Below are 19552 nucleotides of genomic sequence, written 5' to 3'. Positions count from 1 at the left end.
CAGTGTGGCCTGGAATATAATAATACTTACAGTTTACATTCTTGTTGAATGCCACTGTCAACAGAGCACTAGCAAATCCATTATCTTAATTAATCCTTACACAGCCTATGGGATAGGCCTGGTAGGTTTCACTCCAGCATTTTATAGATAAGGAAACAGAGACTCAGAAAGTTTAAATGGCCAGACAAATAAAATGCAGCTGGGTCCAGAATCTGGTTCCTGGTCCAGTGTTCTTCCTTCCTTCCTGTAGGTACTACCTCTCTCATGCTTAAGGAGAAACAGGTAGAATTTGACATTAAATAAAATCACTATGTGAAAGTACCTAGCACAGAGCTTGGCACATACTGGTTTCTAAAACAACGAGTTTTTCTTCCCTTTAAAATCCCTTTGAAATTGGAAATCACCCTGAAAGGATTTTAATTGATAATATAAATAACTTAATGTGTTGATTGTTAGGTATATGAAATAACTTGTGTTTTGATTCATTGCATTGACTACATGTACTCAACTCCCCAGAGTGGTTGCTGAGTTAGATTTAGAGAATGGGTCTGGGTTATTCCATTCCTGTAGTTCACCAGGATAACCATGAAATAAGATTTAGTGTTGGATTTTGAACATCTCATGCTTTCTATACATTTAACCAGATGTCCTTGATGATGCCATTTACAAATGAGATAAAATGATGTGAGCAGCTGAAGAAAGTGTTGGGAGAGCAAAGAGCAGAATACCAGACCTGATAAAATACCATTGGATTATGAAATTCAGCTCAAAAGTACATCATCTTGTGTTCCCTTTTCCATTTCAAAAATATGTTTAATGTTGTATTTTCCTGTCCTGAGCATGTGGTTAGGAGGAAATGAATTTTTCCCTCATAAATTTTTGAGTTGTTATCTTTTTTTGTTGTTGTTGGCTCTCCTTTTAGATAGAGTCTACAAGGCAGTTATTATCTGCTGGGTAACTATGTTATCAGGGCTATAACTTTAAATTCTTGATCTCTGCCCCACCCCAAGCCAATATGGGAAACAAAAATCTCTTGTTTGTTATTTGGAAAATAAATGGATCTCAGATCTCTCCAGTTTTTCATTCAAGTTGAAGCAGTGTTAGTGTGGGGAGATTTGCAGGCTCCTTTGTTTGAATTGTCTTGAAAAAAAAATGATAGGCTTATTTTTAATTTGCAAGTCTGGTTTTAGTCACAGGCACAAGAGAACATGAACTGCCAAATGTCTGGGAAACACAGCTCCAACTCCTTGTACTCTCACATGTGATAAATATTGTTTTGATTAGAGAGAATAAATCCAGGTTGCTTTTTTTGACTTCTTGGACTAATGGGTTCACTTTTTTTTCTAATGTATCTTGTAGAAAACCATTTCCAAAAGCATCAATCTGGGTTATTTAAACTTTATTCAGGATAGCTGTGCACAAATCATTTCTGTGAAAAGGATGTGTGATTAAACAATTACAATCGGAGAAACTGGCTAAGGAATTGTCATTTTTATTCACAGTCTGTACCAAAACACTGGCCTTAAATGAAGCATTTTGGTGCTGTGAGGATGTAAAATGTGCCAGGAGCGGGATGGGTGGTTTACATGCCTTGGGTGTTAAGAGAATGGCTTTTGGAGTCAGGTATACATGTCTCAGGAATCCCAGCTCTACCGTTGATAAGTAACCCTGGGCAAGTTACCAAACCTCTCTGGACCTCAGTTTCTTCTTCTGTAAAATGGGCGTAACGACAGGAACAACCACACAGGGTAAGCAAGTAAAGTTAGGCCTAGGCCAGCAACTCTAAGTCTGTGGCTTTTCCACCATTTTCCACCACAGAGCAAATGAATATAAAGAACAGAATTCTCAGTTGAGTACAACAAAGAGGTTCTTGACTATCAGTAGATAAAATACTCCTTTTTAATATTCCATCCTTGGAAACAGATGGTTTTAATACTCCATCCTTAGAGATCTCACAGAAGAGAGGTAACTACCTACTTTGGAGATTTACCTGCTTTCTGGTAATGAGCAGTCTCAGATCCCTCCCAGCCCTGTGATCCTTAAAAATAGTTGCTATCCAGCTATATTTTAACCCAAACAGCTCATCCTGGAATGCTAATCAACCAAAACTAATTTGGGTTTCAAATGAATTTCTGGAAATGAAGAGTGATGTCAGGTCACTGGGCTGTGGCCTGCCTTCAGAAATTATAATGGGGCTCTTGATGGATAGTTCTTCTCGAACTTAAACACTTGAAAGGATAAGTCTTTGCCCTTTTGGTGGCAGAATTCACTGAGGAGTAGATTTGAAATAAATTAGAGCATGGAGTTTCTAGTAAGAATGATGATTTTAGTCCATCATGATAGAACTGAACTCCAAGTATCTGTGTGTGTATATCAATCGCTATTTTCTTTTCTTTTGCCCTCCTCCTCCCCGCTCCCCATCTTCATCTTTTACTTCTTTTTTTCTGTTTTTCAAGAAAGAAGGACTAAGTGCAGAATTGCCATTCCTTGAATTTGATGTTGTCTGAACGCCCTCCTTTTAACCTGTGTTCTTTTTGCTTGTGTTACTATTTGCATCCTCATTTTTGTGCTTCATTTTCTTTTAGAAGATTACCCTGCGTTTTCTCCTGTTTCTCTTTGCAGATGCTCATGCATCCCTTTCTTTATTCTGCTGGTTCTGTCTTCCAATCTTCAAAGCACTTGGTCTCAAACCCTTCCCTGGGATGGCTGCAGGCCTTGTAGTCTGTGCTCCCAGTCAGCATTCCTGCCTGGGAAGCTCTGTGTTGAGGATGCCGTCCCTCACAGGCTGCCCTCTCTTTTTCTTTTTTTCTTTTTTTTTTTTTTGTGAGGAAGATCGGCCCTGAGCTAACATCCATGCCAATCCTCCTCTTTTTGCTGAGGAAGACCGGCTCTGAGCTAACATCTATTGCCAATCCTCCTCCTTTTTTCCCCCCAAAGCCCCAGTAGATAGTTGTATGTCATAGCTGCACATCCTTCTAGTTGCTGTATGTGGGACGCGGCCTCAGCATGGCCGGAGAAGCAGTACGTTGGTGCGCGCCCGGGATCCGAACCCGGGCCGCCGGTAGCGGAGCGTGTGCACTTAACCGCTAAGCCACGGGCCGGCCCCAGGCTGCCCTCTCTTAATGGTGGGGGGCATGGGATTGGGGGCTTCAAAGCCCTCCCATCTCAGCTGCAGGTGGCCCACGCTGGCCAGGCATGCTTGGTGAAGCCCTCTCAGTGCCACTGATCCATCTGGGGGCCTGGGAGACATGCAGGCTACTTTCCTGGTAACAGCAGGTGAGGTGAAAATAGGTCTAATTCAAATCCTGCTGTGAGACATGGAGCCCTGCAGCCAGTTTAAGTCACTCCTCTCTGAAGAAGATGGGCTGCCTCTGTTGATGATAATAAACGAATTCACTTGTAAATGTTGCCATACTAGATGGCAAACACGAGGCCTCTCTTAAATTGAACTGGAACCAAAACGTACATGCTTTCTGGGGGAGAGAAAACTTTCTGTCCATCCTCTTCCTTGGCCTCTTCTACGGACTTTTCTTCTAAAAGAAAAGTAAAAAGTAGGGTGAGAAGAAGCAGGAAACAAAAAGTGGAGCATTTGAGAGCTCTACAGAAGTTGCCTCCTGCCACATCTGAATTGTTTTATTCCCAAGGACAGGCTTTTTTTATGGCTCTACCATAGTAGAGATTTTGTTCGAGATCATAGTGCACATAATTTTCATTGTTCAAACAAGGCAGGGAATAAAGGCAATTGTTTGCCATTTGTATGGTTTCTTTCATTTGATCAGAAAAAGAATGCTCTATGACTGAGCGCTCGTTAAGGGTTAGACAGCCCTGGCTGTGGAGACGAGCGGTGGTTCAGAAGGGCTGGAGTGCGCTCCAGAGCGGGAATGAGAATGCTCCGTAGGGGTGGGATGGTAAGTGGGATAATGCTCAAAAGCAGTTCGTCTGGTGCCTGGCGTTTGACTCTGTTCCCAGCTGTTATCAGCAGTCATGCTTGGGACGTGGACCACCATCAGGAGTCTGGGCACTTATCTCTAGTTGCCTCCTTTTCCACATTCTCTTAAAACGGACTGCAACAGCATTTCTCAGCTGGCGGTTCTAAAGCTTTGTGTTGCCCACCACCCCTTAGGCTCCCTCAGATTCCCTTTCAAACCATGTTTACTTGGTTAGAGGGTGGTTAAGTGGTCACAAGTTAGTATCATTGTGGGAGGGCAGAGTGGGTTTGATTTTCATTCATGTTTGGTTGTATGACGGGGCTGCTTTTTCCATCCCTAGCTTCAGGAATCTTCTTTAAGCCATTAAATGACAGTCCAGATACGCCTATTATTTGGACTTGTTAGTTAAAAATACATACATACAGGGGCCAGCCCGGTGGTGTAGTGGTTAAGTGTGTGCGCTCCGCTTCAGCGTCCTGGGGTTGGCAGGTTCAGATCCCGGACACACACCGATGCACTGCTTTTCATGCCGTGCTGTGGCAGCGTCCCATATAAAGTAGAGAAAGACGGTCACGGATGTTAGCCCAGGGCCAGTCTTCCTCAGCAAAAGGGGGAGGATTGGCATCGGATGTTAGCTCAGGGCTAATCTTCCTCTCACACACACACAAAAAAAACATACATACATACATACACATGTACATATATACATCTTGCTTCTCTAGTACTGGGGCTCATCCTGGGGACAGACGCAGGGTGCTCAAATCAAACAGCTGAACTGTAGAGAGAAAAAAACTAAGTTCTTGTGAGTTAGTTACATCTTAACACAGTGGCAATCTCAGGAAGAAGTGGTTGGTTAGCACATAGCTAATCCCCTAGAAATTAATGTTTCTGAGAAACAATAACCCCAAGATGCAGTTGTTCTGAGCCCTTAAATACAGACCAAGGCATCTTTAAATGGTCCTCCATTAGACTTGAAAGCATCTGCTTGTTTGCAGCCAAAGTATAAATTTTCCACTGTTCTGAACACTGTGACGATGGCGTCACTCCAGAGAGGGAAGGCGCACAAACAGGAGTTCTATGGAAGGCTCCTGCCAGCCTGCCCTGCGAGGCTTTTCAAGTTCATTTCCACTGATTTGATTAGAGAACAAAGAACCAAAGAAAAATAAAATGTCTTTTCAGAATTGAGCTCCACTCCTCTAATATCCTCCTGGGCTTCCAAAGGATTAAATCTCACTTAATCTGCCTTCATCGAGTACCCATTTGCATTTGGACACTCAAAATAATTAGTCCTCAGCTGTAAGACAGTTGTCAAATCAGTATGATCTGCTTTTGAAGGGATGTAAGTAAGATGGGAGGCAGGTTTCTCTTACAGGAAAATTATTGGACGAAAAGGTGGTATTGAGTATGACACCAGAGTGGGCTGTCTCTCCCTTTGATTCTTAATGTAGGGTCCAGTGAATTCTGGATTAACAGCTTAGTCATACTTTATTTTTCCCCGTCCGATTTTCCATAATTAACTCCCTACAGCATCGCTACACTTAAGTGTAAAAGTGAATCAAAACACTTACTGCCTAATGCTGTAGACATAATGGTTGAGGTAATAATTGGTTTTCAGTACACACACAAAACAAGTGTACACATACCAGCAATTTGCTGAAGCCCCTCGTCATGCTGGTGTTGTGGAACTTATCGGTAAACCAGTGAGGAAGGTGTTAGCTTCTGTTTGCCATGTTACCAGAACTGTAGTTGTTTATTCAAGAGTTATCAGAGAAGAGGTGTTCTTTAGTCCACTTTGGAAGCATATTCTCCACCTGGAAACGTTCACAGAAAACATCTTTTTGCACAAATGTAGCACTGTTGTACTCAAAGTATGTTTTCTCATGCAACTAAATGCAGTGGGCTAGCGTGGATTTTCTGAGTGTTCTGTTAGATATCTGAGGCTGAGTGGGATGGAATGGGCTTGGTGATGTTATCCTCTTGCTAGTTATATGTAGGGCACCCTGATTGAAAAGACACATTGTGTTTTCTTATGGTTTTCAAGAGCTCATCAAAATAGTTTACTATGCCGAAGGCTTGGAATGTCTTTTTTTTTTTTTTTTTAAGAAAATATAAATACAGAAGGACTCAATACTGCAGTCATAGAAGATTCTGTTACAATCTAGGTAATGGAATTCAAATAGTATTGCCCTGCAGAATCAGATATGGGGCCAGAAAGAAGATTTTAATATTTTAAAATAAATTCTTAAAATGACAGTAATAGGACATATTTAAAGTTACTTAGAGGAAAAACCTTTTTGCAACAACTTCTTAGTAAAATACAGTTAAAAAACAAACCTTGTGCGACATTATTTCCTTTGTTTCATCGTTCTCTCAGCTTATGTTAAATATGGTACATTTGGTGAGGCGGGAAAAAGTTAGATAATCTCATAAAATGTAATACATTTTATTGCTCATTTTCCAAAGCAATTAGCATAGTAGAAACAATCACAACTTCTCATTTAACACAAATTAAGGACTCAGATCACTCTCTTCCTCCTTCCAGTTTTCTCCTTAAAGGATGTCTTCAGGAATAATAATGCTGAAAAAAGAATAATATTCAACTGTAATGTAAAAAGTTGTAAAACATCAACTTCCCTTAAAACACTTGACAATTCAAGTGCTTTTTTTAATCCAGTATTTTGTTAACACAACATTAATCCCAAGTGTGAAATATAAATTAGATGGGTTAGTTGGTTTTTATCTTACTGACAATTTAGCAATTTAATACGCATGTGCCTTTGAATGGTTTTTTTCTGTTGTAATTGTTCTTTTATTGTATATTAAAATTAACTGGTAAAATTCATTCCAGTTCCCTGCAGTAATTAATTCTAAGTAACATGAACTGCATTTTATATCTGGAGAAACAAAATTCTGAGAGAGATAGATGCTGGGCTACAGAGGAAGTACGAATAGTACCTCCTTTCTCTCCTGATGGCCCTGGCTCCGCAGACTCCTCCATTTCCATTCCTCTTCTGTGGTTGCTGGATCTTTGACTGGGCCGTCGTGGCGGTGAGGGGTGGGCTGCATCAATTTCACCAGATGTTGTTGAATAGTTCATACTTAAGGTAACTTGAAAGCAAGAAAAGATTGGTGTCGGACAGACGTTGTAACTAGTCAGAAAATGTCTAGAGCTACAAAACCTTTACACTGTGATCTTGTATCTAGAATCTCCAGCCAGAAGGTAAAAGTAAAAAGCTGGCAGGAGAGCGATCCAGTCCTGACCTCAGGTAGAGTGCCCGCTGCAGTCTCTTCAGTGAGCTCAGAGGTCACTTGACCGCAGAGATTTCAGATCACCTGAAGTTGATCTGAAGTCATTCAGGGGACGTGTTATGTACTTTTTGTGCGTCTTCAACAGGGCAATGAGTAAAACATGGGGCAGCATGAAAGGAGAGATGTGGAAGTGATATGTATTTGGTGAAATTCTAACTGCTGATTATAATTCTTCAGCTGCTAGACTCTTAAATTACACCCTTGAATTCCTCAAAGGAGCAAGCACTAAGGTGAAAATCAAACCCATTTTCAAAATCACCACATATACTGCTGGTTTCCCTTATGTCTCTGTTTTCACTTTGAACTTTAAAGAGTACAGAAATTATCATTCTAAGGAATATAGTAATATAACTTAAACCTCTAAGATATAGTTAGTTAATACACTATGTTAATAAATCAGTTTCTAGAAGAACTAAGATTCTTCTTGTACATCATTTGAGAACTCTCTTTGACCAAGGACTGCTCATTATGGTTACAAGTTGGGTTTTTAGGTTTCCTTTGGTAAGGTTAGGAATTCAGGTCCCTAACTTGTGATTTTAAGTGGTATCTGGACTTTGCCAGTATTTTTCTAGTGAAACGTTCTTTTTAGTCAGGAATGCGTTGAGGGATCCGTTAACGGGCTCTCTCCCCCCTCCCCCTGAACTGTTACCGCAGCCCTCTGCCTGGGCTCCCCACCTCCAGTCTTCCTCTCTCCAATCCTGTTTCACTTTTGCTGCCACAGCTTGTTCTCCCAAATAGACATATAACTCCATGTTGTGCTCCTGCTCAGAATCCTTCAGCATCTCCACATTCTTTAAGAGAAACCCTGGCACCTCACCATGACTGTGTTACCAGCCTCGTCTCCCTGCGCAAGCCCCTCTCTGCGGGCACGTAGAACTGCGCCCGGTTCCTTTTGCCTTTGCACCTTCTCTTCACTCTGGTTCCCTTTTGTCCACTTGTCTCTCTGGAAACATTCTCCTCCTCTTTTAAGACTCACGTTATGGGTCACCACCACTGTGAGGCCGTCTTTTGTGGGCACATGTCATGCTGCATTGTGATCACGGTTTACATACCTGTGTCCTGGAATAGGCCACAACCAGAGTGTGGCTCGTCTGTGTTTTCTGAATACCGAGTTTGTGGTGAGTGTGCATTAAAAAGTGGCGTTGTACTCCTTGATCCGGTGATGCCTTATTTGCACACATACTCCCAAAGAAGGTGGTGCACACACTGCTGCTTGAGGCAGTACCGTTATCCTAGTGAAAGATCCTTAGGAACAGGCCCTGGACCTGCGACTCACAGAAGTGTAGGGTAGGGAGAGAAACATTTTATTTGGGGTTTGAATACTTGCAATTATTTTGGTAATCTCCCCTCGTAGGGTCAAGGGACCTTAACCAGCATTCTGGGAATTGATGAGTCTGAGGCATGGATTCCAGTCTGAACTCGGGCACGGAGAAGCCAGGCAAGCTTGGGCAAGTCTCGTAACCTTTGCTTCTGTACCCTCATTGCTAAACTGAGGACTCGGACCGGGAGATCCCTGAGGAACCTCCATTGCTATAGGGCAGCTCTTCTCGTGGAGACTCTACATGCACACCGTGGGGTGGGGACACCCACTGGGCTACTCCCCTAGGTGTTCAAATGACAGTCATGTGATCCAATGGCACCATTGTTTAAAATGCCTGTGTTCCCAAAGATGGGGAGACAATTTGGGATATTGTAAATGGAATTTAGAGTTCACTTCATCTTTTTGCTGTGGAGTTGTGAACTAATTTTAACTTTTTCAAAGGTTACAGTACAGCTCTGTGAGTTAACTAGAGATAAAAAGAAGCAGTCTCTTTGGGGAGAGACTTCCAGCACACCTGTCGTTAGAGTGCGTTCTACATATTTTGACAGTCGTGCATTGGGTGGCACGTGATTCATCAGTGTCATTAATAACTGCCTTCCTATCAGCTATGCTGTGTGTGCTGGAGACAGTTCTCCATGTGCTAATAACTTACCAGCATAACAATGTGATGGTTGTTTCACAATTAGCAGCAAACAGGTGATGATGGCTCCTTTTTTGCCTCTAAGATTACAGTATTGGCTCACAACATTTAAAACTTTGCCTCTAAAAATGTGGTCTTGATCAGATTTAACTAAATATCCCCATGTTTTGTAAATAAGTTGAATTTGGTGAGTGAAAGCATTTGCACATCAGATGCTTTTGGTGTTTCCATCGTGTTTCTGGGCAGTGAGGGCTCTGACGCAGCATGGACCAACTGCAGCCTGCTCAGGACACTGCAGACGTAGGAGCAGGAGCCCGTCCTGGGCCGGTCTCTTCCTAGAGGCCGGTTCAGGAGGTGCCGGAAGATGGCACTGAGTGGTTGCCATGGCAGATGGGATTCTTCCTGCTCCCCTGAGGCTGCATCTCTGTGACTGAATGCGTTCCTGTTTATCACGGTAACGTCTCTGGTTAGCCTGCTTTTCTGCTGACAGGGCCCTGCTCCGGAGTGATGATTTCTTTTTTCCTCGTTTTCCACAATATACTTTCAAGAATGGCTAAAATAATTATTTTACCTTAATTACTGTGCCACTTGAAGTAAATTACAGGAAAATTGGTGTTTTTTTTTCAGGCCCAAAAAAGTAGATAATTACCTTTGGCAAAGCAGTTGATGAAAATCTAACAATATTAGATAAATTTATCGATAATTAGGTAATGATAAGTATACATTTTAGGTTGAATTCTAGTTCTTTGGAAGAAACCTACAGATCAAAAAGGGTTAAGGAGTAGTATGCCAGTTTCTCATAAATTAACAGAAAGCTTTGAATCTTCATGAAGTCAATGCGGTGGGCTCATGGAAGGTCATTGGGACTTCCTGGGTTGAAGTGGCCGTTCTCACGTCATATCTGGCCTCCTCCCTGTGAGCTGCTTCAGGAGTCCACAGGTCCTCCCTCTAATGAAGATACAACACCCTGTTTACCTCCAGGATTCCTCCAGGTGGGATTGCTTGGGACTCTAGTGTCTAGAGTTCACCAAAGGGTCGAGTTTCTTAAAAGTTAGAGCCATCAAAATCCTGAAAAACCAGCAACAGTTTTCCAAAAGAGCCAAGCAACACACAGGAATTTGGATTTGCTTAAGATTGAAAGGATGTGTTAGATCAATTTGCAGATAAAAATTATGGCACAGATTTGAAACATTTTCTAAATATTAACTTATTTAAAACCATAAAAAGTTTGGAGCTAATTTCTGCTTGACTGTTCTGTGTACTCAGTGCATCAAGAATGTAGCATAAATAGTTCCTACCTTGGGTACTGTATTAGTTTTCTATTGCTCTGTAACCAATGACAAGAAGTTTACTGGTTTAAAACAACACACATTTATTATCTCGCAGTTTCTGTGGGTCAGGAGCTTGGGCACAGCTTGACTGGCTCCTCTGCTCAGGGTCTTCTCTGCAGTCAAGGTGTCAGTGGGGGCTTTGGCCTCATCAGAGGCTCAACTGCAGAAAGATCTGCTTCAGGTTCTCTGTGGTTGTTAGGAGAATCCATCTCCTGTGGCAGTAAGACTGTGAGGTCCCCATTTTCTTGCTGGCTGTCTGCTGGGGACCACGCTTAGCTCCTGGAGGCCACCCACAGTTCCTTCCCGGGTAGGCCTCTCCATAGGGCACTCACCACATGGCAACTTAGTTCTTCAAAGTCAGCAATGAAGTGTCTCTCTGCTTGGAGTCTCCAACCTCAGAGACAGCCTGTGCCTTCTTGTAAAGGGCTCTGATGTATTAAGTCCAGCCCACTCAGGATAATCTCCCTTTTGATTAAAGTCAGCTGATTAGGAACATTAATTATATCTGCAGAATCCCTTCACCTTTGTCATGTAGTGTCACTGTCATGCAAGTGACATCCCATCACCTTTGCCATAATCTGTTGATTAGAAGCAAGTCTCAGCTTCCACTCACACTCAAGGGGAGGGGATTGTCCAAGGCATGGATCCCAGGAGATGAGAATCATTGTGGGGGGAGGTGGACCCTAGAATATACCCTAGGGTGTGCCCACCACAGGCACTCAGTGAATGTTTATTAAATTGAAAGATTCTATTATAAGCCAATTGTTTGGAATGTAGAACCCATTTTCTCATAGGGAGAGGGTGATCATTTGTAGTTACGTTTATAGGCAAGCTGACCAAGCCTTTTTAAAACAAAGTATGGCTAATGTAAAATATTACTATGCGATTTACCTTGGGGTTGGAATAGGATCGGGGGTGTGCAGTACAGGAAAAATGCCTTTTCACATCTTCTGGAGCACAGGGTATTCTCATTTATTGGCTCCACACAACCCCCACTCCAGCCTTCTTTGGTGATAGGCCACATCTCCCTCTCCCTTTCCCACACTCCTGGAGCAGCCCAGCCTATTGTGCTGCCCTAGGCATCTTGCTGTTGCACCCACACAGGCCCAGCCCTGCCCCAAGCTCCCCGTGTGCCCAGATGACCTTTTTTCTGCTCCCCCAGCCAAAACCATTTCCCTCAGTGAGGCTCATCTCACTAGGTATTAGATGGAAAGCACCAGGTGTGAAGGAAGACTAACCTTCGTGGGCTCTTGTCTGACATCTGCTAACCGTTGCTGTGTTTCTCTTAAAAATTTAAAATATCTTGCGGCACCCCCGTGGGTTCACTGTAGTGCTCTGGGGTGCCTCTGTGCACAGTTTGAGAACTGTGGCTCTACCCTGTGCAGGGTTCCACCTGCATTGAGCACTCACTGTTTGCAAGGTCCAGTGTTCAGGGCTGGGGCCAGCGAGTAGAGGAAGAAGTATGCCAACAACTGGCTTGAACACTGAGCAGGATGAATTAGAGGCTTAGCAGAACTGCGGGGGGAAGACAGAGGAGGCATGTTTAATCCTGGGTTGGTGAGGAAGGTTGCAGTTTGCCTTAAGACAAAATGAATATCAGCCATGGCATGATGCTTGCTGGTAAGATGTCCTTCTAATTTGCCTGGAGCAGAGCTGAAATCCTCAGTAGACTGCAGATGAGGTCTTAGTAATATGCTGATTTGTTATAGAGCACTTTTGTCCCACTTGAGATGTCAGTTGTCTAATTATCTTCAATGAGGACACCAAGGTGTGTGTTTTTAAATTAGCTTGAAGAGAAGACGTGTAACTGTAGTCACTTCTTCCATCTCAGCACTCACCTTTGGGCTGGCTAATAATCCCCAGTGGTGCTGGTGGGGTGTGGTGCCGTGTTGACAGGGCCAGGCATGGGGCTGCTGTAGGACTGAGAGCACAGGTGGAGAGGATGGCCTTGGACAGGACCAGGACTCCCTCAGCCTCCAGCACAGGGATGACGTTTCTGCAGCACACTGGGTGAGGGCTGCTGGGGGAGGTAGCCACCCAAGCACATGGGTAACCAGTTCACACAGGAGCCCCCTGGAGGCAACTCTTCCACTAACATAAACTTTTAAAACGCGCAAAGTAATACTTTGCATATACTTAGGTATAATACATCTGGGGGAGGAACCACATCGGAATGATAAATACCAAACCCAGGGGAGTCGTCCCGTCTGGGGGTGGAGAGTGGAAGATGAGATCCAGAGGGGCTGCCAAGGCAGAATCCATTGTATTAGCAATGTTCATTTCTTAAAGAGGCTGGGGAGCTGGTATTATGTATTCTCTCCAACTCCGTGTCTTTGTGAAATATTTTATAATTTTTAATGGGAAGAGTAATACTTCATAGATTTATGAGAAGTAAATTTTTTTGTTAGTGTTCATTTGCTTTAAGGAAAACCAGCACATGAGCAGGTACAGCAGGGAGCCGTCTCTTGTTCCCAGGTTTTGCGGCCACTGAGCTGAGGGGAAAGCCTGCTGGGTGGTGTTCGAGACTGTCTGTGCCACAGCTCCTGCTTTCGTCCTGCACACAGTGACCTCTCTGTAAAACAGGTGCTTCTCGGAGCCACTGCATAGGGTAAGGAGGAGAGCAGGCCTGGCACTGACTGACACACAGTCAGCATCAGTTAAACCTGCATCTAAAAATGTGATGGCTTTTGGACACTTCAGAGAATGAAGGCAAGGGGAGGATTAGGAAATGTAGGAAGATATTTGCATTTATTATATATATTTTGTTAGTACCAAACATTTTTATATTTATGGAAAGGACTCCGTTCTGTAACTAGAACAAAAAAAAAGCAATCATGCAGAATTGTCCCAATTTCAATTCATTAATTTTTCCAACCTGAAAATAGTCTGGGATATTTTGTAACACTCCGTTTTGTCTGAAACAAATTGAACCATGAAACTACTGGTCTGTGAAATGATTGAACAAATTAAAAATGTGTGTAAACAGCCAGATCAAAATTAACAAGAGAGTCTAACACCGTAAACACAAGAAACCCATTAACAAAAGAAGTGAGTCTTTAAGTGCATTTGTGGGATATTTTTGTGTTTGATTTTTTCCTTTATTAAAATTTAATGTGTTTTTATGCAAAGTGATTTAATAATAGAACTTCAGCCTAGAAGGGAACCTGAAATTTTGGAGTTTTTATTTTATTTTTTTAAATGAAACTCTGTTCTCCTTCGGATCATGAATGATTGATTACGTGATGGAAAGTGCGTGTTTGATGATGCTGGTTCCTGGTACTTCACTCTAGCAGTTCCTCCATAAGTGGTGTGGCCAGCCTGTCTTACTCAGGAAAAAAAATACTATGGAAACTAAAAAAACTGTGGGACCAAGATGATTGATGCTTTTAAGGACAAAACAAAATCTCTCAATATAGTTTTAAAAAACCTGGTACTGCTAAGTACTGACTAGATATTAGAAATACATGCACATGTGTACTTTTCTTCCAGAAAACAGAGGCAGACTCAAGTCCATTGTGCAACAAGATTAAGGAAAAGATAAAATGTTCTTGGCGTGACGGACTATGGGCTTGATTCTTTTTTTTTTTTTGTGAGGAAGATCAGCCCTGAGCTAACATCCGTGCTAATCCTCCTCTTTTTGCTGAGGAAGACCGGCTCTGAGCTAACATCTGTTGCCAATCTTCCTCCTTTTTTTTTCCCCCAAAGCCCCAGTAGATAGCTGCATGTCATAGTTGCACATCCTTCTAGTTGCTGTATGTGGGACGTGGCCTCAGCATGGCCGGAGAAGCGATGCGTCTGTACGCGCCCGGGATCCGAACCCGGGCCACCAGTAGCGGAGCGCACGCACTTAACCGCTAAGCCACGGGGCCGGCCTTGGGCTTGATTCTTGACAAAGTGTGTGATGCTCGACTTGTGGCTTAGCATCCCTGCTCTTCATCTAGCCTGCTGTGCTCTGGCTGTCTCCCTTACACGGACCCGTGGTAGCTCACTGCCAGAAGAAATCTTTTAAAGATGTGGTGTTTTACAGATGGGGAATGAGACCACAAAGGCTCAGGACTTTCCCAAGCTTCCAGCCAGCCAGCTTACTGTATGTAGTATCACTGGTTGGCCTGGCAATCTCTCCAGTTCTGCTTTCTGTCTCTGGGGATGACCTAGTGGACATGCTGTGGGAAAGTGAGTTCACATGTCCCTAACACTTATTGCCATCTAATAGGATTCCTAGCTTGAACATATCCCTTTTACTTCTGCTTCCTCCAAAAACCAAATTTAAACAAAAGGAAAAATATAAGAAAAGCATAAATCCAGTAAAAATGTTGGAAAACGAGAAAGAGTACCTTCAGCTAACCAAAAAAGATTGAGAAATTTCTGTAAAATAGAAAGCAGAATGGGAAAGGTTGGCAGAGAACTATGGCAGGGAAGCTGCAGCCCCTGCAGACACAGCCCACTGCTGGGGATGAGAGCGGCTCCAAGCTGAGGGCATTCTGGTGGGAAGGGAACCAGGAGCAGGCCAGCATCGGGGGGCTCATCAAAGGAGTTCTACTTCCCCAAAGGGAGAAAATTGGGGTGGGGGCTATGGGAGAAGCTTTGGAACTGTGAAGGATCTCCAAGTTACTCTGGGCTTCCACAACCCATAGGGAGAGGACACAAGAAAGGCCATGGTACCCAGGGATGGAAGATGCTAAACCTGTGCAACTGGGGCTTTTCTGCTGTGGCTCCTCACACCGCCTGCAGATCACCTGCCTGCTGCCTGCACACACACCCTACAGAGAAACAGGCTCGTTGGCATCTGCAGTCTGCTACAGAGACTACCCCCCTGCCATTCAGAGGGAGGACAAGGAGAGAGGAGAGCTCTGGAAGCTCCCCATCGTTGTCACCTGGTTTTTCTTCCCAAATGTGAGTAGACCACCAAGAATCACCTAGTCTTGCTTTCAAAAATGTGAAGAAACCACCAAGGAGCATCAGATATTTGAAGAAAACCAATAGTATGAGAGAGAGAGACAGACACCAGAATGTACTACTGATTTTTGACAAAGCACAAAGACAGTGCAGTAGAGAAAGGCTAGTCTTTTCAACAAACGATGCTGGAACAATTGGATATTCATACGCAAAAAAATGAACATGGGCACACACTTCACAGCAAAGTGGCTCATAGACAAAATGTAAAACCTAAAAGTCTAAATTTTCTAGAAAAAAAAACATAAAATCTTTGTGAACTTGCATTAGGCAAAGATTTCTTAGATGCAACTCGTAAAGCATAATCCATAAAAGAACAAATCAATAAATGACACTTCATCTAAATTAAAAAACATGCTTTTCAAAATCTGTCATCTATAAAAGGAGAAAGCTAAAAGAAAAGCAGGAGAATCTGCTAGAAAACTGTCCTGGGGGCCTGAAACACAGATGGTTTCTCTCTGTGCATCAGAGAGTTGAGCTGCCCAGCCCCTCCCCCGGCTCATGCCCCTTTCTCCACTGGGTAGGAGCCAAAGCAGAGCAAACAAGTGCAGCAAAATCGTAGTTGCCTGAAATCAAAACAACTGTTTTTAGGAAAAGCCACAGAGGAGCATACTTTCCTTGAATGCCAGAAAATATGGAAATTGAGAGATTTGGGAAGAACAGTGGTTTGGACCCGAGCAGCCCTAGGTTTATATTCTAAGATGTAAAGTTTTTAGCTGTAGGCGTGTGAGCTAACCTTTGTGAGCTCAGTTTCTGCATCTGTAACTGGGAAACATTGCGAGAATTAGAGATAAGGGAGGCCAGGTGCCTCTCAGGCGCCACACGGCTGGCCCCCAAGTAGCCCTTGCTGCTTTACGCAGGTGCACCTCTTGGTCGTCTTGGCCAGCAGGGGAAATGATCCTGTCAGATGTGAAAACTACATGCAAGTGTAAGGTGTTTTTTAAATTGTTTTCTATAAATTCTAGCTGATCTTCTTGCTAGAAGAGGTCTGGGCTCTCACATATTAGAGGGGATTAAACATTCTTGTGCAGGATGGAAAAAATTCAAGAAGGAAGCCAGGAAAACAAATATCCTGAAGAGGCTTAGAGTCAAGAGGTGAGGGTGGAAGAATTTGACACAGGGGAAAAAGAAAAACGCAGAGCTAATACTGGCGTATTTATGACAGGAGCGTGTTCCCGTAGAAGGTAAATCTGGACTTTTCCAGGGAAGCTGCATGCCAAGCCTTAGGACAAGAAGAAAACATCATAGACAGATTGGAGGAAGCCTGCTGCTGACCACAAGGGGCCACAGTGCCTGGGGGCGGGACCAGAGGACACAAATATAAGGCCAGCACTGCCAAGCAGGAAGGATGTTGTCTCTTTGGCACATATTTCCAAGATGTGAAAGCAAATCTGCCAACACTTATCAGCCCTACCAGTCACCCTAAACTTCCCCTGATTCTCGTGAAAATGAAGTGTGATAGAAAAAACAGTTATAATACCCTGTGAGTGTTCACACCTTTCCCTCCTCCTAGAGTGTTCTTTCTCTACTAGCTCAGTCCCTAGGCTTGTGTATAGAGCAGAATAATTAGGGTTTGGTGGGGGTTGGGGAGAGGACTGAGACGACAGGCTGATTGCCTTACACTGGAAAGGGCAGATGAGAAAGGAAGAGATCTGGAAATGCAGGAGGGGTGGCAGAGACCAGAGCCTGTGAGGGCTTGACTGAGGGGTGCTTGGGGAGAGAGGTGGGATGCCTGAGGTCGCCATCCTGTGGGGCCAAGTGAGATGGGCCCCAGGGACCTCGGCTCACGGGAGGTCACTCAGGTTGCTTCCCTACTGATGCTGGAGCACTGTGCCGGAGAGGGGGACCCAGTGCTGTCTCATGTTCGGGATCAAGACTTTTTAACCAAAAAGAAAGGGAAATAAATAGCTGCATGGAATGTCAAAGAACATGATTTGGGTTTCTAAATGAGGCCTAAAATATCAGAGTATAACAGCCAATAAAAAGTACCACAAAATACACCAGAAGAATGAATTTGTCAGAAAATTGGCCAGTGTAATCAAGAGAACTTTAAATTAGAACTTAAGGGAGAAAAACATGTCCAAACAAAGCCTTCAGACTAAGTAGAATTGTAAACAGCAGATATGACATATTTAGTTGAGAAGATGCCCAGTAATTTACAGGAGAACATAAGAATAATGAGATTTAGGAACTTTCGTAGCCTAGGATATCTCTCGGTTCCCATATAAAGAATAAAAGTTATTAAATGAACATGAAGTCTAATATAACAATAAATCCGTAAGTGACCTGTAAGAGTTGAGGGAACAGCCTAGTGGTGTCATTAAGGAACTAGGTAGGCTTTTTCTATTTTCCCATCCAGCCATCCTCAGTATGTTGGCTTTCAGCATGGCCGCAAGATGGATGCCACAGCTCCAGACATCATATCTTCACACCTATGTCCAAAGGCAAGGGAGAAGAAAAGGTGGCTTTCCTTCAGAGTCTCCATACATTAGGGAAGAAAACCTTGCCCAAAAGTTCCCCAGCAGAGTTACTTTCAAGCCCCACTGGCCAGGATTTAGTTACTAGTTCATGCCCTGACTATTGGGGAGACTTAGAAAGCATCTGGCATTTTCAACTTCTAGAGTGAAAGATGAGCTCTTATAGTAAGGAGGAAGTAGAGACCAGGTGGGGAGGGAAGGCACTGAGTAGCAGTAGAAGGGACTGTACCTTGTTCTGATAGATTAAAGTTTGCAAGAAGCTCTGAGTGTCAGGAGAATGTACACCAATGGGAGGTACATAAAATAAAGATGGAAAGAAAAGGTGGTGGAATGCACCAGATGAAGAAATTAAAAACAATTATGACAGGCTTCGATGACCAAGACCAAAAAGGACAAATTAAAATTTAATCAGGATAAACTGAAAGTCTTGCAATTTATTTTTTTTAAAAATCAATCACAAAAGTAGAGGCAAAAAAATCTGACCAAACCAAGTACATGTGAAAAAAATCAGGCCTTTCTCCTTGGCTGCAAGTACAAATAAGCTAGAAGCGAGGCTGCCAAAGAAGCTTATGTAACCAGAGGCTGCAGGAATAATGTCCAGAACAAAGGGGCGCGAACCCGAGGCCTCCTGGGCCCAGCACTGGCCACCTCTCCTGCCCAATCTCATTCTCTGGATTTCTCTGCCACCTTCATTCTTTGGCGTTACAATATCACTGCTCAGAAAGCCTCTCAGTGACAGCTCAGCAGACACTTTCCCTTGATTAATACTGGATCAAGTGCTAGCTTGTCCAGCCTTTCCTGGCCCCAAGTAGAATTGAGCGCTGCCTCCTTGTTTCTCCATCCAACTCCCGCCTAGCACTTCCCGGCTCTTCAGCCCTACACATCTAGCTTCTGGACCCAAGCTCTACGTTAAGGGGCTTGGAGAATCCCTGGTGTCTGCACAATGCCTGACACGAGTAGTAGGTATTTATGACTGTTCGTTGGTCTAATGAATTAATAAGTGAATGTTCCAGCTGTATTCTGGGCACCCTGAGAGTAGTGTCTGTCAAACACTCAAGTGCCCGTGAATCCTCTGGGATCTTGTTAAAATGCAGATTCTGATTGAGCAGGTCCGGGGTGGAGCCCTAGATTCTGCATTGACAGGCTCCCAGGTTAAGCAGATGCTGCCGCTCCGTGGACCACACTTGGCATGGCAAGGATGGGGGTATCATGTTAAATTCTAGGCACTGCATTTCAGTAAAGACTGAAGAATTCAGGAGCAATCAGAATAATACTGAGGGCAAATTATTCTCTCTATAAGTTTTAGGTTCTTGTGTTGCAAACTGGAGATAATAGTGTCCGGCTCACGGAGTCGTTAGGTTAGCACAGTGCCGGCAGAGTGATAGGCACTGAGTAAATAGTAGTTGCTCTCACTGTTGTCATTTTTATTATGACTCCAGAAGGGGGATCTAGGACCACTGGCCAGAAGGAATAATGGGACAGATTGGGCAAAATATAAAGGAGACCTTTCTAATCATCAAAGTTGACCAGAATGAGGGTGGGGGGCTGTCTTCTTTGTGAGGGGCATCCTCCCTCTAACTGGAAATATTCAA

At 43.5% G+C, this 19552-nt stretch overlaps 1 protein-coding gene across 5 annotated transcripts in view; it reads left to right on the top strand.

Moving 5' to 3' along the window:
* Window positions 1-19552, top strand: part of ANO10 (anoctamin 10) — a 217060-nt gene that overhangs the window by 178619 nt on the left and 18889 nt on the right. Inside the window, exon 13 of one of the 5 annotated variants that reach the window (XR_015552203.1) lies at window positions 15165-15423. The exons of the other annotated variants lie outside the window; for them this stretch is intronic. The gene's annotated coding sequence lies outside the window, so the exon portion shown is untranslated. The remainder of the gene's footprint in view (window positions 1-15164; window positions 15424-19552) is intronic. 5 annotated transcript variants of the gene reach the window in all.

This window comes from Ceratotherium simum, chromosome 5, assembly GCF_057802395.1.
Source record: "Ceratotherium simum simum isolate JZ-2026a chromosome 5, ASM5780239v1, whole genome shotgun sequence".
In the NCBI taxonomy this organism is placed as follows: domain Eukaryota; kingdom Metazoa; phylum Chordata; class Mammalia; order Perissodactyla; family Rhinocerotidae; genus Ceratotherium; species Ceratotherium simum.
The sequence above is the reverse complement of the archived record's forward strand: the minus strand, read 5'-3'. Positions and strand labels throughout refer to the sequence as shown.